Below are 18,061 nucleotides of genomic sequence, written 5' to 3'. Positions count from 1 at the left end.
TTTTTTTAATTTTTTGGGGGGAGGTAGAATTTAAGTAATATTTCACCTTTCCTTATTATTTTAGCCATTGAGGGCTACCTCTCAAACATTCATCAGATACACCAAGGAGCACAGTCCTATGCCAGAGTTCGAAGAAACAAACAAAAACAAATTCTATCTTCTGGAGCATATCATGTAGATCTGTACTCCCAATATCTGGGCTAACATTTCATCAAAATTAAATAATATTTAGCAGTGCCCGGATGGCTCAGTCAGTAAAGCATCTGCCTTTAGCTCAGGTCATGCCATGATCCCAGGGTCCTGAGCAGAGAGCCTACTTCTCTCTCTGACCCTTTCCCCAACTTCTGTACACATGCACACACATTAATAAATAAAATCTCTTTTTTAATAAATCAAGTAATATTTAAAATTCAGTTTCTCAGGGTGCCTAGGTGGCTCAGTCAGTTAGGCATCTGCCTTCAGCATCTGCCAGGGTCTCTCACATGGTGGGGGTTGGGGGCGGGGAGCCTGTTTCTCCCTTTCCCTTTGCCTGCCACTCCACCTACTTGTGCTGTCAAATAAATAAAATATTTTTTAAAATTCAGTTTCTCAGTCCACTACAACTGCATTTCAAGTAGAAACATAAAGAACAGTGCAGGGGTGCCTGGGTGGCTCAGTTGTTAGGTGTCTGCCTTCGGCTCTGGTCATGACCCCGGGGTCCTGGGATCAAGCCCCGCATCGGGCTCCCTGCTCAGCTAGAAGCCTGCTTCCCCCTCTCCCACTCTTCCTGCTTATGTTCCCTCTCTCGCTGTGCCTCTCTCTGTCAAATAAATAATTTTTAAAGAAAGAAAGAAAGAACAGTGCAAAAAGTTCTACTAGACAGGGCTGATCTACAAAAAAGCCCTAATGCTAATTCAGACCCAGAAATAGAGAGGGATGGTCTGGGGAAGGTTTCTGGAAAAATACGTTTATATTTGAAATGGGTATTAAAGTGAGCATTCCAGGCTGGCTGGTGAGAGAACAGCACATGACACTGGCCCTAGCCTGAATCATGCAATACCAAAATTTCCAGGGCAATTCCCCAAAACCCAAAAGCAAAATACTTCAAGGAGGCATCATAAAAACGAATGGGTGACAGGCTTTGATTTATATTTTGCTGAGATAAACTTAGATGAAAATACCCTAAAATGAGAAACCAGAGGATGAAGTCCAATTAGGACCTCACTAAAAAGAAGGAGGGAAAACAGAACTGGAATTCACTGCCAGATCATTCTGGAAATCTTTAACAGGTAAACTAAACTAAGGATCAAGGGAACAAACCAAAGAATGCACTATGCTCACCCAAATACCTTACAGTGGAAGAAACATTTCCCAATAATCGAGGTCAATATATAAATCGAAGGTGATTAACCCCACAGGGAGAGAGAGAGAGAGAGAGAGAGAGAGAGAGAGCACACACACAAAACCAGCCCAGCAGAGAGCTGTGGAACAATCCAGTCCCTCTCAGGTGGGAAGGGGGAGGTGTAACCCTCCAGTCCCTGAATCTGACACTACCTAGCATGAGCAGCCTCAGTTCCCTCATCCATAAAATGGATACAAGGAGAGAACCTACTTCTGAGGGCTATTAAGTGGATTCCTTGAGTCACCACGTGGAAAATGGATAGAACAATGCCTGTGTATGGAAAGGAAGCACGGAGGGCTATTACTGCAGGAGGGCTATCTTTCACTTGGTGGAAAGGAAAAGGATTTCCCTAGGGGTGAGCGTACAGGGAAAAGGGACGTTGTGCTGTCATATGAGGAGGAGGGAAGGTCTGAAAAGTCCAAACCGTTCTAGGTTGAGCTAGTTTTGTAGACACCTTCCAGCCATGCCCCACAGGCTATTAAAATGCCCGAAGCCATGGGGGCCAGCTGCTGGAACTTCAGCAAGCTGCAGGATCTAGCTGTGGAACCCTGGTATACTGACTTAGTACATTGTATCAGTGTTCGACTATTGTCAGAACCATCTCTCCGGTGTGCACAGCTGGACTACTTTATCCTTCGTTCAGGCATTTATTAGGAACCCATCACAAGTCAGGCACTGTACTAGGCAAGAGAAAACGCACTCCAGGTGTCTAAGCAAGGGAATGCAACAGCCAGGCTTTGTTCAGTGACTCGTCAGGAGAATAAACAGGAGGAAAGGATGCAGAGAAGGATACCTTGTAAGAGACCGCCGCAATCAAGCCCAACACCTAACCTCTCAGATTTCCCAAAGGGTGCAGTACTGCGGATTTCACTTAACTGGGTCCCAACGAATACTTAACTTCCCAATTGAGAATAACAACTTCTATCAATTTAGCACTTACTATATGCCAAACGTTTCATTCGTTACCTCAGTTTCTCACAACAACCCAGCAAAGCGGATATTACCATCTTTGTTTTACACATGAGAAAACTCAAGAGAAGGCTCAGAGAAGTCAAAGAGATTGTTTAGAGTGACAAAATAAATGGAGGAGTGGGGATATGAATATATGTCTGTCTCTCTAAATATCTACCCACACATCATTGGTGCTGGCCTGTGGCAAAATTTTCCCCAGTCTACGTAAAAATGAGATCTAGAAACATATACCTACAAATGTCCATGTATGGCTGCCAGTTTCCTTGAGAAGGGCTACCTTTTATTCTGATAATGGATCCTATTTTTTTAATAAAAGAATAGTAAGAAGAATTTCTTTTTTAAATGCCCTCCTTGGCTGCCCTATGACCCAGCAATTGCACTACTGGGTATTTACCCTAAAGATACAAACGTAGTGATCCGAAGGGGCACGTGCACCCGAATGTTTATAGCAGCAATGTCCACAATAGCCAAACTATGGAAAGAACCTAGATGTCCATCAACAGATGAATGGATAAAAAAGATGTGGTATATACACACAATGGAATACTATGCAGCCATCAAAAGAAATGAAATCTTGCCATTTGCGACAACATGGATGGAACTAGAGCGTATCATGCTTAGCGAAATAAGTCAAGCGGAGAAAGACAACTATCATATGATCTTCCTGATATGAGGAAGTGGTGATGCAACATGGGGGCTTAAGTGGGTAGGAGAAGAATAAATGAAACAAGATGGGATTGGGAGGGAGACAAACCATAAGTGACTCTTAATCTCACAAAACAAACTGAGGGTTGCTGGGGGGAGGGAAGTTAGGAGAAGGGGGGTGGGGTTATGGACATTGGGGAGGGTATGTGCTTTGGTGAGTGCTGCGAAGTGTGTAAACCTGGCGATTCACAGACCTGTACCCCTGGGGATAAAAATATATGTTTATAAAAAATAAAAAATAAAAAATAAATAAATAAATGCCCTCCTTGGCAAAACTACAAAAGTAGTAAATTTGTATGTGTTTTCGCACTACCACATTCAACTGTGGTCTATAAAAGCCAAGTCCAGGAACCACTACACTAACAATGACATTTACATAGCATTTACCGTGACCCAGGCATTATTTTAAGCTTCTTAAATATACCACCTGTTTTAATTGCAGTGACTCTGGGAGTAGACACTACTATATTCCCCTTTTTATAGACGACGTGCCTGAGGCACTAAAGTTTAGGTGTCTTGTCTAAGAGCCCAGAGCCGGGAAGAGGTAGGACTGGGACTCAAAGGGAGGGCCGTGTGCCTGGTGAGAGCACCTGAGGCCTCAGTCCCAACATTGTGAAAGCAAACAGACCTCAACCACTGCTATTTGGCCTATGACCTATAACGTTTAGACGTGTGAGACACTTACTGATAAGACCCTATAGCTGACTGCTACCTTGGGGCAAGTTACAAGATAACACATCAACAGGTGCGCGCAGCTCTGCTGACTCAAGATACCAGCTAGCTGCCTTCGCAGCGCTCTAAGATGCTGGTAACCTAAACAATTTAATTAACCAAATTGTTCTCTTTCATTATCCCAGAAAACGGAAAGGCCTTCCAACCTTATGGGGCTTCCAAATTCACTCTTGGCATTTAGTTCTCAAAGTCAGAATTAAAACACAAAAGCCTTTGTGGTAGGCAGAGCAAGTACTGAGGCTCATTTTATGGACAAGAATTTAAGTTAAAATAAATGACTGGTCCAAGGTAACAAAGTCAGCAAGAAGCAAAATGAACTGAGGGCAGAGAGGATTCTTTTTTTTTTTTTTTAAAGATACATCCTTTTAAAAATTATTATTTATTTGATAGACAGAGATCACAAGTAGGCAGAGAGGCAGGCAGAGAGAGAGGAGGAAGCAGGCTCCCAGCTGCGCAGAGAGCCTGATGCGGGGCTCAATCCCAGGACCCTGGGATCATGACCTGAGCCAAAGGCAGAGGCTTTATCCCACTGAGCCACCCAGGTGCCCCCGCAGAGAGGATTCTTTACAAGGCTTAAGGAATCCCAAGAACCAAAGACTGCAGAGACTACTTTTTTTTCCTGGTTTCTCTCTCAAATGCATACCTTTATTTCAACAAATGTTGTATTCCTACTGACGTGTTCTAGGATAAATGTGGCAGGTTCACAGAATAAATGGAAGAACAAAACAGAAAAAAATCCTGTGGCACTTCCAAAGCTTTTTTGCAGTTTCTTCCTGCTGTCTGAGTGTAAACTCCCTCACATTTCCATCGAACATCAGGTCTCCCTCATGAAGGAATGACAAGTGTGTGACTGTGTGTGTGCATGCAAACGTTCTGTTAATTAACAACTATAAAAACAAACAAGGTAAAATTTTAAATCTCCAAATTATTCCTTACTCAAGATAAAACATGAACCTGAACCACGTTCTTAAAAAGTTCTTTCTCGGGGCGCCTGGGTAGCTCAGTAGGTTAAGTGTCTGCCTTCGGTTCAGGTCACGATCACAAGGTCCTGGGATCCAGCCCAGCGCAGGTCTCCCTGCCTAGTAGGGAATCTGCTTCTCCCTCTCCATCTGCCCCTTCCACTGCTTGCATGCATCCACTCACTCTCTCTCAAATAAATAGATAAAAAAAATTTTAAGAAGTTCTTCCTCATAATAAGATGAACTCTATCTTCCAGGTCAACGTCTTCTTGTGCTGAAATGTTTAGTCACACCTAATTCTTTAAGATAAGATGGGGGGGGGGAATCACGCCACTGGCTTTCTAAATATTTTACTTTCTGGTACCGAAACATGGTGTTCCTTGTGTTACCTGTAAGGGAAGAACTGCTTTTGTTTTAATAAACAGCATATAAGGGTGCTTGGGTGGCTCAGTGGGTTAAGCCACTGCCTTCAGCTCAGGTCATGATCTCAGGGTCCTGGGATCAAGTCCCACATCAGGCTCTCTGCTCAGCAGGGAGCCTGCTTCTCTCTCTCTCTATCTCTCTGCTTGCCTGTCTGCCCACTTGTGATCTCTCTGTCAAATAAATAAATAAAATATTAGAAAAAATTTTAAAAATAAACAGCATATAAACTGAGGAAGGGGCATGCTCTGTATAACCAGTACTCTCAACAGGGTAGATACCCAAATACTGGTTGCATGGAGAGGAAAAAGGAAAAATAAAACTTGTCTCCCTGGATCTCTATCCTCTAGAGCTACAAAGTACAGGTTTGTTCCCTCCTCTGCTTAATAGCCCTAAATTATTTACATCTTAAAAGAAATTTTTTAAAAGATTTATTTATTTGACGGAGAGAGAGATCACAAGTAGGCACAGAGGTAGGCTGAGAGCGAGGGGGAAGCAGGCTCTCTGCTCAGCAGATAGCCCGAAGTGGGACTCGATCCCAGGACCCTGAGATCATGACCTGAGCCGAAGACAGAGGCTTAACCCACTGAGCCACCCAGGCGCCCTCCCACACACTTGTTAATAAATTGAAAAATTTTTGAGCATCTCCATGTGTGAGGCATTTAAGTCCTGATTTTACTGTAGGAATGTGAATTGTATAAAATTATATTTGTAACTTTGCCAAGTTTGTTCCAAGTCACATACCTGATCAAGAATGGGATAATAGTGACCTGGTACAAATTACCACAAATGACAAAAGCATTCTTTTAATAACAGATCTTCCCTATTTGTGTTGTAATTCCAGAGTTTTGGGGTCTCTTGTTTGCTGGGAATTAAAAGGGAAATAGGTAGTGGTCACTGCTGGTGGTACAATCAGCACTGTCTGGCACGAAAACTTGGTGTGAACTTTCTGGAAAACATTTTGGCAATGTTTTATTTTGTATTTATTTATTAAAGATTTTACTTACTTATTTATTTATGACAGAGAGGGAGCCGGATGCAGGGCTTGATCCCAAGGTCCTGGGATCTTGACCTGAGCCAAATGCAGGGTCAGGCCTAATGGACTGAGCCACCCAGGCACCATGACAATATTTTAAAAGATATAAAATCTTTGGGCACCTGGGTGGCTCAGTGGGTTTAAGCCTCTGCCTTCGGCTCAGGTCATGATCTCAGGGTCCTGGGATCAAGTCCCACATCGGGCTTTCTTCTCAGCATAGTTCTCACTCTGCCTGCCTCTCTGCCTACTTGTGATCTCTCTCTCTGTCAAATAAATAAATAAAATCTTAAAAAAAAAAAAAAAAAAAAAAGTGTGTGGGAAATGATGCCCCATCATATGAAAAATAGGCCTGGACAATATGTAGAAAATTCAGAAACGTATGCTTTCAGATTTAGGTAATTTTCTGCATATAAGTTGTACCTTAATCTTTTTTTTTTTTTTTTTTTTTTTATTTGACAGACAGAGATCACAAGCAGGCAGACAGGCAGGCAGAGAGAGGGAGAGGAGAAAGCAGGCTCCCTGCAGAGCAGAGAGCCCGATGCGGGACTCGATCCCAGGACCCTGAGATCATGACCTGAGCCGAAGGCAGTGGCTTAACCCACTGAGCCACCCACCCAGGCGCCCCCCTTAATCTTTTTTAGTAAAAAAAAAGTTAAAGTTCTGTATATAATATGTGTATTCCTTGTATTCATACAGAACATGAAATCACAACTATTTCAGCTAATGCTGCCATTTTTAAACCTTTACGGCTGTGGGCTAATGCTGGGCACATGCCAACAGCGGAGACCCACTGCCTAAGCACTGAGAGGACTCTTTCCCTTTTTCCTCGTTTACCAAAGGTTTTATCTGCATTCCTCTAGTGACAGACTAATCAGAGGGAAAAAATCTCCGAGAAGTCAGCAGCATTCAAAAAGTATTCAATTATTTCAGGACATTAGAAATGCTATCACAAAAGCGACATCCACCAGCCTTCTACCTACAAACTTAACATTTTGGGGAAATAAAGATCTAATGATACTTTTATCACCAAGCATTTGAAGTACACTATTCCCACTGAAATAATTCCCTTGAAGTAAAAGCCACTCTAGTTAAAGATGCAAATTTCGAGAATCTAATAATCTTGTATTAATGCAGTACTGGCTTTCATTTGAACATAATCAATCTGTTACTGAACAAAGAATCCTTTTTAATTGCCCATGGCAATTAACAGTAATCATTTTCTTTTGTCTTATTCCTAAGTGTGCAAGCTATAACAGAGGAAGCCATGATTTTGACCTTTCTTTTAAATGGAGATGGGGAGAAGTACAATGTAACTTTTTTTTTTTTAATTTTTTACACTTCAGGAGGCTGTTAGCTGTAGCTGGCCAGCACACCTTTTTTTTCCCCCCCCTAAAGATTTTATTTATTTATTTGACAGAGAGAGAGATCACAAGTAGGCGGAGAGGCAGGCAGAGAGAGAGGAGGAAGCAGGCTCCCCACTGAGCAGAGAGCCTGATGCGGGACTTGATCCCAGGACCCTGGGATCATGACCAGATCCGAAGGCAGAGGCTTTAACCCACTGAGCCACCCAGGTGCCCCCGGCCAGCACACTTTCATTCCAACATTATTTTTGTTGTTTCATTTTTTCACCCCAATATTATTTAATAACTTTCTGATTCATGAAAAAAGCACTGTCGTTAGTTCCACCCAAATAAGTCAAGGGGCTTAGTGTAGTTTTGTCTATACATTTCTAGCTGTCTAAAGAATTTTCTCAATTGAAAACTGTCAATTAGGAGCCACTCAGATACTTTTCTACTTACCAAAGAAAATATAGACTTAAGGAGTCATTACATGACCAAATATGTCTATCTTACTATATTATTTATTTTGGACAACTTTACATATATATATGTGGAATATAAGTGGGTGTGGAATACACACACACACACACACACACACACACACACACACATATCTGGGTTTGAAAATGGTCAGAAATCAAATGCTTGGGCACCTGGGTGGCTCAGTGTGTTAAGCCTCTGCCTTCAGCTCAGGTCCTGGGATCGAGTCCTGTATCCGGGGGTCTGCTCAGCAGGGGGCCTGCTTCCCTCCCTCTGTCTGCCTCTCTGCCTACTTGTGATCTCGAAATCAAATGCTCAACTTTGTCAACATGCTGGCTAGATAAACTGGTACTTGGGCTATATATTTTTTTTCAAAATGGTGTGCCATAGAACCAACTGTGTGTTCAGCAGTCTCTGAATATGGAAGCCTTTAAGACTATTAATACAGGGCCACTGCTCAAGAATGCAGAAATTCATCAAACTACTCAACAAATAATTCCCTCAACCCAGCGTATATCATATATAGCTAATCATTCACAACTAACTATAAATTCCTTAAGGGGATGAACTGTAGCTTATTCTTCTATCCCAGAGAAATAAGGCAGACTAATAAAATAAACACAGCTCTTGGAATCAGACAGACACGGATTCATAACACAGCTTGCAACCTCTCAGCTGTGTAACCCTGGCCAGGACACTTATGGTATTATGCATATTTGAAGATTAAATGCTGACCAGGAGGGCATGCCCTCTGAGAATTTAAAGCCTAAAAATGGCCAAAATACTTGGTGCACATCTCTCCACCCACCTACCCCTCAAAAGAGAAAAACAAAAAGGCTCTGGCACCTGTTTGGGTTCAACATATATGTAGTGGGGGGTCTACTATGTGGAAGGTATTTTGCTAGGTATGACGGGAAATAAAAAATATACTAGGGGGGGCGCCTGGGTGGCTCAGCGGGTTAAGCCTCTGCCTTCGGCTCAGGTCATGATCTCAGGGTCCTGGGATTGAGCCCCACATCAGGCTCTCTGCTCAGCGGGGAGCCTGCTTCTTCCTTTCTCTCTGCCTGCCTCTCTGCCTACTTGTGATCTCTCTGACAAATAAATAAATAACATCTTAAAAAAAAACAAAAAACAACGAGGGTCCCCACCCTCAAGGGGTTTACTACTGGAAAGAAGAAACAATCTAGTATTATTAGCTATAAAATAAGGCAGAATGGGAACCAACTAGTATAATCCCTTCATTTTTCAAATGAAGAAACTGTAGCCAAGAGAAGTGAAAATGATTTGGCCAAAGTCATGCAGCTAGTGAGAGCAGAGTCGGGGCTAGGGCCTAAGTTTCTTCATTGTCAATTCAACATTCTTTACACCATAGGAAGCTGCCTCTCAATTGTTCAAATTTGATTTCCCAGTGCAAATATTACCATAGTGACCGGCAAAAGGACATTTCCCAAATAAGAATGCAGAGACACTGGGAGAACAAAAAAGGTGCGAAATACCACAGATGCATAATGCAACAGTCACAACTGCCACAAATTTCATAAAACAAAAATGCTCATTTCAATAAAGGAAAATGAAGGAGATTGGCAAGTCTGGCTATTCTCAACTGAAGTAAATATTACTTTCCTGTGATGATGGTTCATGGCTGAAAGTACCTGGTTCTCTGCTAATATATCAACTTAATGGTGCATCTTAACACCATGGAAGCAAATAAATGAAAATCAGACTGACAGATGCCAAAAGTTATTTTCAAGAATTCTTCATAGACAAAACCTCACTAAAGCACTGTATCAAAAATTAAATAGAAATAAAACTTTCAGGAAGATGAACATGAATGATTTGTTTGCATTTCTTAATACCAGCAATTCAAGTGCTATTCAGACGCTGCTGTTTGAGAGCCTAGGTCAACAATGACTCAGTTTGAAAGATTCCATATTGCTTTTAAAAGAAGTGTATGGTTTTAGTTACGTAGTGAATACAATCTGGATGTCCCTTTCCCCCAAAATTATAAACTAATTTTCACAGGAATGGTTAAAAAGAGACAGTGTTTATGTTTGAAAGACATATACAACAAAGGCAATCCGGTTCATTTTATCGCATCCCCCAGAGAAGGAGCCCTTACCCCTGGTTCTGACCTACAGGATTTGATGCTGGGAGAGGGGGGATGGAGGGGTTAAGAGTAGCACCAGGAGTCCAGTCACACAGTCCCAGCTCTAACTTGCTATGTGGTCCAGGACAAGCATCTACAACCAGAGCTAGACAGCACACTCAATTTCAGACTAGGAATGTGAAACCCAGAGAGGTGAAGTGATTTGTTCAAGGTTCCCACTAATTAGGTTAAGGCCTAGACCAGAAGATCTTCTGCATGTATTCCCAATATTCCTTCAGTTGTGACAGGAAACCTGTTACCATGCCCTGTGCAAGTTCATTTTCCCATCTGTAAATCAGGAGGCTATCGCTTCTCGGCCTTTTGGCTAAGATCAAGTGTAAATCAGGAGGCTAGGCTAGGCACAGATTTTCAAGTTGTGCTGCTCTAAATCCAAGGGATTTCTGCTAGTCATCTTCCCTCTTCAAGTAAAGAATCTCCAAGTTATGTATTTCATCTAGTGTGAAAAATAAATTTTAAACAACTGGACTAGACGGTCAATAAAATGTCACACTGACTGGGTAAATTAAGACACCCAGCTGGTGAATGATAATAATTATACAAGATCACAGGAAGGCAGGCCCTGCAGGAAGCTTAACTAACCTCTCAGAAGGCCCCCACAAACTGAAGATGTGAAAGCAGAAGATACTAGAGGGAGATGAAAAGACAACCACTCGCACTGTGTCAGTCTCCCAACTGTACTGAACTGTGGTGTCTCCCCACCACAGAGAGACTGCAGAAACATCCATGAAGCTGTAGTTTATAGTCAGCGGTGAAACCCTCACTCCTCCTAGGCTGTCCTTTGCCAAAAGTTACCATCAGGTCCATGGATCTGCACACAGACAACAACTTCCATGTAACTCGTATCAAGAAGAATGACTCTTTTCTGATTTTTTTTTCATTGTCCTAAATGCTTTGGCCTTCATCATGCCAAGCAAAAAGAAGGGGTACATGGTCAAAAGAATAGTGTTTAAAAAGGTGGGGGAGGCTGGGTGCCTCAGTGGGTTGGGCCTCTGCCTTCCGCTCGGCTCAGGTAGTGATCTCGGAGTCCTGGAATCAAGCCCCACGTTGAGCTCTCTGCTCTGTGGGGAGCCTGCTTCTCCCTCTCTCTCTCTCTGCCAGCCTCTCTGCCTACTTGTGATCTCTCTCTCTCTGTCAAATAAAGAAATAAAATCTTAAAAAAAAAAAAAAAAAAAGTGAAGAACTTTGATCACACTAGTATTACAGAGATTTTCTAGGCACTGCAGGACCCTTGAAGACCTGTTACTACATGGAAACAGTCATCTGGGGCACCTGGGTGGCTCAGTGGGTTAAGCCTCTGCCTTCGGCTCAGGTCATGATCCAGGGGTCCTGGGATCCAGCCCTGCATCCGGCTCTCTGCTCGGCGGGGAGCCTGCTTCCCCCTCTCTCTCTCTACCTGCCTCTCTGCCTACTTGTAATCTCTGTCTGTCAAATAAATAAAAATTTATAAAAAAAGAAAGAAAGAAAACAGTCATATATTGCCATCTCCTGCTCCAACCCCACGCCCACTGGCATATAAGGGTTCCAAAAGGCCAAGGCTACCACCTCAGATTTTGGTAGCACCCAATTCCATTATGAAAGCAAATGATGACACTGAGATTGGAGGCTCTGCAGCCATCAGAGAAATGCGACAATCTTTTTAACATCAGTTACCAGTTTAGGAAGAAAAATCACCCCTTTGTTGTTCTGTCTCCTCTCTTCCTATTATGTAAACTTAGGCTTTGGCCATGCAAAAACTTTCTGTGCTGCCAGTGATGTTAAAACTCTAAAACACAAATTTAAGCAGAATTACATATACAGTTATCTTTTTTTTTTTTTTTTTTAGATTTTATTGATTTATTTGACAGACAAAGATCACAAGTAGGCAGAGAGGCAGGCAGAGAGAGAGGAGGAAGCAAGCTCCCCATGAGCAGAGAGCCTGATGTGGGGCTCGATCCCAGGACCCTGGGATCATGACCTGAGCCGAAGGCAGAGGCTTTAACCAACTGAGCCACCCAGGCGCCCCAATTATCTTATTCTTAATTAGCCATCACTTCCCCATTAAGAATAAAAAGCAACTATTTATATCAACATGGAAAACATAAACGCTAAAATAAATTCAGAGACTGATTCATGATTCACAAGACCAAAATTCAAAAATGAATGGAAACCAACAGAAAGATGAACCAAAATTCTGTAAATCAATAATGGCAGAAAAAAAATTAATAATAATAATGTTGAAGATACATACTATAGATAACTAAAATTACCAGACTCGGGGCGCCTGGGTGGCTCAGTGGGTTAAGCCACTGCCTTTGGCTCGGGTCATGATCTTAGGGTCCTGGGATCGAGCCCCACATCCCCACATCGGGCTCTCTGCTCGGCAGGGAGCCTGCTTCCCTTCCTCTCTCTCTGCCTGCCTCTCTGCCTACTTGTGATCTCTCGCTGTCAAATAAATAAATAAAATCTTTAAAAAAAAAAAAAAAATTACCAGACTCTGCTTGTCAGAAAATTTAAAGTGCTAAGAATTCAGAAGCTAAATGAACCACATGGATCTATGATTTAGGACCCCTTACTGTATCATAGACAAATACCCTAACATTTGATGAGTCAATGGTCCAATTCTGCAGATAACAGTGGATGCTTTTTATTTCAAGTATTCACACAGAACTATTTCTAAATAAGTGCTGAAGTAAACAAAGTTTGATCATAGCTCAGTTAAGAAATAAAGTCCTTCCAGTAAATGCTCCTTCACAGCTGGATGGCTGCTTTAATATGCAATTGCCCTAGGCCACAGGGGGAAAAAAAAATCAGGCTTTTGATTTACTTAAGAAATAAAATAAATAAACCTAGAGCCTGCGAGTTTCCCTCTTCCAAGTTAAGGACAGAAAATGGTTAGATGACTTTTCTGTTAAAAAAAAGCAAAAACAAAAACAAAAAAGCACACCTCTTTCTCTGAATAGATTTCCTAAACCCCACCCCCAACAGGAAAGGTAGCTAAGGTATACTTCTCAGGTAATAAGACCAAAAATCCTTTCGTATCAGCCCGTTCCTGGCACTCTTTCCTCACTCAGCCAAATCAGGTCACTCACAAGGCTTGGGGAAGGTCAGGGCCCACCCACATACTTCTAGTACACCAAAGAGCCCCCCGCCCCCCAGCATGGATCGGCCCAGAGGCTTTCAGCTCCTGTGGCTGGGAGCCCTGCAGCACCAGAGGGCAGAAATCTGAGTGACACTTGGCACTCTCTCTTTCAACAAACAACCGCAATGGGCTTTCCAAACTCGGGCCCTAATCCTTTCGAAGACCAGGAAGCTGGAGCCTTCCTGGGGCAGAGGTGAAAAGAAATGAAAAGAAATAAGCCCACCCTCCCAAAGGTCACACTGCAAACCAGAGGCCATTAGGGAAGAAGGCAAGACTGCAGCTTCTGCAGCCCCAGAACAGTAAACACCAAATGGGGCTATAACCCCTGAGGGATTGGGGAGAACTTGAGAACTAGCACTTCCCCAGCCAGAGGTAAAACAAAAATGAGACCGTTGGGGGGGGGGGAGCAAAAAAGGCACACTTCTAAGTTCTCCCAAGCGGTGTTGGCTGGGGGCGGGAGCGCCACGAGAATAAAACTGTCTCTTTACAATAGCTCAGAGAAAGAGCGAGGGAAAGTGAGAAAGAGAAGAAAGACCTATGAGCAGCTGCACTCTCCTGTTCCAAACGTCACAAAGCTGCAAAGCCCAGAGATCTGAAGGGGCTGGGGAACAAGATGGGAATGAGAGGGGAAAAAAGGGGGTGGGGCAATAGAAAGAGCCCTTCTCCCTCACCATCACCGACCTCGGTAGAAGTTGGGAAAATGGGGACGACAATCCCAGACTCCAGAGAGCAGGAACCAGCCAACCACCCCCACATATTTACCCAGACCTCAAGATCCCTGGGGATAAAACCCTGAGGGTCAGGGTTCCGAGTGAATCTGCAATCTAAACCAGAGCGTAGAGAGTTCGGGGCCCAACCCAGCCCCTTCCCTTCCAAAGCTGGGGACTGGAGGCTAGAGGAAGACAAGCCTGGCCTGAAGAGGGGAAGCACTCGGTGGGAATGGGCGGGTCAAGGCTGGGGAGCAGGGAGAAGCAATCCTGACAGGAACCTAATGGGAAGAGAAGGCGACTGGCAGGATACAAAGGGAAAGAAAAGGTGAGGAAACAAATAAACGATGAACAGAGTTGGGACTTGGGTAACAAAGGGAGGGAGAATCTATCCAAGAACTGAGATGGCTCTGGGGGGATGGATGGGGGGCAGCCAGTGAAAGGAAGGAATGGTTGAGAAGATATCTCTACTACTAGGTAGAACTAAGAGAAAGAGAACTCAAAAAAGGAGGTAAAATGTAGGACAAAGGAGGGAGAACAAATACAAGGAAGGAAAGAGTGGAGGTTGAGGGCTGAATCAAAATGGTGGGGGAGGAGGTCAGGTGGAAAACCTAGAATTGAGAGAGAATACAGGTGGGATGGAATTACTCGATGACCAGGATTAAAGAGAACCACTCAAACAGGGAACAGCAATAGTAAAGTTAAAACGGGTCAAAAAGATAGGTGGGCAAGTGGACAGCTCCAAAAGGGGCAGAGCTGAACAAATGGTAAGAGCAGGTGCAAAAAGGATTTGGGGCAGGTCTATGAGATGCAGTGAAATGGGAAGGAAAGGGGACGATAGGTCAGAGAACTTAGCAAAGATTTGAGAGATAAAGGCCAAGTCTAAGGAAGGCAAAAACGGGAGAAGACTTAGAGCAAAGAGGAGGCTGGCAGCAGGTCTCAAGCAGAGAACTGAAGGGGAAACAGGTCAAAGAAAGCAGGAGCGAATGAATGAGACAGTTCAACAGTGCCAATGAGGAGGTGGAGAGGAAAGGAAACCGCAAGGAGAACTCCTGGGCAGAACTGGGGCCTGCAGGGCAGCACTGAGGCTGCGGACAGGCTGAGTTACAGAGGTCAGAGAAGTGAATGGCAGAAATGAGAGCTGCAGGGTCGGGGGAGTTGTGGAGAGAGGCTCTTCGTGGAAGGCAGAGTCGAAAAGCCAACAGGTTAGGGGGCACAGAGGATCTGAGATTGGGCAAAGGACAGATTGGGTATACAGAAAGGTCTGGAAGAGAAAAAAGTCTGAATGGTAAATGGGAGCAAGATCTGAGAAGGGGAGGAGGTGAGCACGGTGCAACCGAAGTGTGAGAGGGAGCAGGAGACTGAACTGAGAGGCATGGAAGGGTCGCAGAGCTTAGAGGCATCTCGGGGGTGCACCAGGTTCCGCGAGTGGGCAGTAGAGCCCAAGAGGGAGGCGGAATTAAGTTCAAGAAGACCTAGGAGCAGCAGTGCCAAGATGAACAAGGTCTCTGATGGATCTCCAAGGAGGTGGAACCACGGGTCCTAAAGGGACAGTTCCTGGGGGTGCAAACAGAGGACGGATCACAGTAGACGGGTCAAAGACGGGTACAGATCCAGAGGGTGGTGAGAGTGGAATCGAAGAGGGGGCAGGCGGGTCACGATTCTCAAAGTGAAGGTCCAAAATTAAGGGATGCAAAAGGGTCACTGAGGAGGTGGGTCCCAAGAGCACTGCAGCGTCCAGGAGGAGCGAAGGGCATTACTGAGGGGCGGAAGAGGGAAAGGGGAGGCGCAGAATTGGGAGCAGAGTGGCTTAAGTGAGGAGGGGGTGGCCGAGGCAGACACCGAGATCTCAAATGGGTCGGAAGGTGGGGGCAGACGCGGGGACAGCAAGGCTGGGGCGAGCAGGGACAGGTCCGAAGGGCGGGCGGGCCCCGCGGGCCGGGCCGCAGCGCGAAGCAGCGGGACCGGCAGGGCCCGGGGGGCTGGGGGGCCGCTCCCTCCCCTCCCCCTCCGGCTCCTCCATTGTTCGCGGGCTCCGGGCCCCGCCGTCCCCGCCTCCCCTTGGACCCCGCAGCGGGGCGGCGCCCGGCCTCGCCGCCGGGGCCCGCGAGCTCGCGCACTCACCAGCTGGGCGCCCTCAGCGCGGCTCCGGCCTCCAGGATCCCAGCAGCGGCGACGGCGGCCCCGGCGCCATGTTCTGCTGCTCCTCGTCCAGCGGCGGCTGAGGCGGCGGCGGCGGCTCCGGCGGCGGGGGGCCGGGCGGACCCTCCCTCGCGGGCTCCCTCCTCCGCCTCCTCCACCTCCTCCACCTCCTCCTCCCGCCGCGCCGCGGCTCTCCCTCGGGGCGGGGGGGCGGGGAGGGGAAGGGGGGAGGGGCGGGAACCAGGGGGAGGGCGGACCAGCCTCGCTCGCTCGCTCCCTCCCTCCTTCGCAATGGCGACGGCGGCACCTCCTTCCTGCGGCCGCCGCTCCTGTGCGCGCGCGCTCCTCGCTACTGCGCGTGCGTGGCGTGCAGACCGTTGCAGGAGGATAACGGCCCCTGGGCGCGCGCCGCAAGGGGATAACCGGCGCCAAGCAGGAGACGAAGCGAGGGTGCCTACGCGCCCAAGGGGCTCGGTGCCACTACCACGGCCTCTGGCTGGGAACGGGCGCGGAGGCCATCATGCGTGTACGCCTCAAAGAAATGCCGCTATTGCGGTGGCTGCGGCGCGAGACAGCACCAAGCAGCCTGCGACCGGGCAGAGGGAATGCTGTGAGCAAGTGCGCGTGCGCGGGACAGACTGGCGCGAGGCGGAGGGCGTGGCCCGCGGGAGTAGCGCGCACCCTTGCGCGTGCCAGAAGCAGCCGGTCCCCTCCTTGCGGGAGCTCGTGGAGAAAGCGGGAGGGGAGAGGCATGGCCCGGTTTGGGGGGCGGGGGCGAAGGGCGCGATCCCGCTCGCGCGGGACCTGACCAGCCAATAGGACGCGAGGGGAGGTGGGTTAGCCGCGCGAGCCTCAGCCCCTGGGATAACGGAGGCGGCGAGTTGGAGCGACGTAACGTGGGGCGGTGGGGAGGGGCTGGGGAGAAGGGAGAACACCCAGCGAGGGAGTTGATTGGGGAACACAAGGAGGCGTGGCCCGCCTCAGCCCAATCCAAGCCTGGCAATTTGTCGTTCCGGAAGAAGGGGCAGGGCTAGGGAGCGCGTGCTCTTTCCCTCGGCAGTGAAGAAAATCTGCAGGCGCAGCGCGCCACTTGATGCGGTTTGCTCTGGGTTCTGTGATCGCCCGGAGCCCGGGAGACGGACAAGGGTCTGCTTCTGCGTGCAGCCCTGACCTCCAAGTCAGCATTGTGCAAATGACTGCAAATCAAATGTCAGTTCCGGCTCGTACAGGGGAAACAGTGATGGAAAGAGGCACTGCCATAACCCTTGAGTTGGAAACTGAGGAGGGGTTCCTCTGGGACCCCTCCGGAAGTACGCATGGTGGAAGATGAGCGTACTGGGCACTGAGTCAATATTTACGGAATGCATGAAGAAGGGCTGTTTCCTATTACATTTTGCGTTTCTTTCCTCAGTCTTTTGATCTACATAATGGAATAATAATTGTACCTCCCTCGCAGGGTTGCTGAGAGAATTAAATAAGATATATTTGTAAAGTGCTAAGCTTTATTTTATTTTTATTTTATTACTTTATTATTATTATTTTTTAAATCTCTACAGGCAATATCAGGCTCGAACTCACAACCCGAGATCAACAGTGACATGCTCCACGGACTGAGCCATCCAGGTGCCCCTCCTGCCCTCAAGTTTGAAAAATCCATTAAATAAAGGGTTTTTGGCTACTGATCAGAGTCCTCTCCCTTGACTTTTTTAAGTCAGCATTTTTTTTATGCATATAATCTGATTTTTAGATGTCTGTGACTGTTTTTTGTTGTTTTTTAAGTTTGAGTACTGTGAGCCAAACCAAGTGCATGGCCCAGGTTTTCTTTAGGCTGTCACTGCAAACCTTGGTTTATAAATGATTTTGGCATCAGTTAAGGGAATACCATATTCCCCACCTCAAATT

At 46.1% G+C, this 18,061-nt stretch overlaps 1 protein-coding gene across 2 annotated transcripts in view; it reads right to left on the bottom strand.

Annotated features, from left to right (window-relative positions):
- ARHGAP35 (Rho GTPase activating protein 35) overlaps positions 1-16,379 on the bottom strand; it is a 121,391-nt gene extending 105,012 nt beyond the window's left edge. Inside the window, exon 1 of one of the 2 annotated variants that reach the window (XM_032326157.1) lies at positions 16,142-16,379. The gene's annotated coding sequence lies outside the window, so the exon portion shown is untranslated. The remainder of the gene's footprint in view (positions 1-16,141) is intronic. The other variant, XM_032326155.1, reaches the window with a different exon arrangement.
- Between the last annotated feature and the right edge of the window lie 1,682 nt (positions 16,380-18,061).

Source organism: Mustela erminea, chromosome 19, assembly GCF_009829155.1.
Source record: "Mustela erminea isolate mMusErm1 chromosome 19, mMusErm1.Pri, whole genome shotgun sequence".
NCBI classification, from domain to species: domain Eukaryota; kingdom Metazoa; phylum Chordata; class Mammalia; order Carnivora; family Mustelidae; genus Mustela; species Mustela erminea.
Note: the sequence above shows the minus strand (reverse complement) of the source record. Positions and strands in the feature narration are given on the sequence as shown.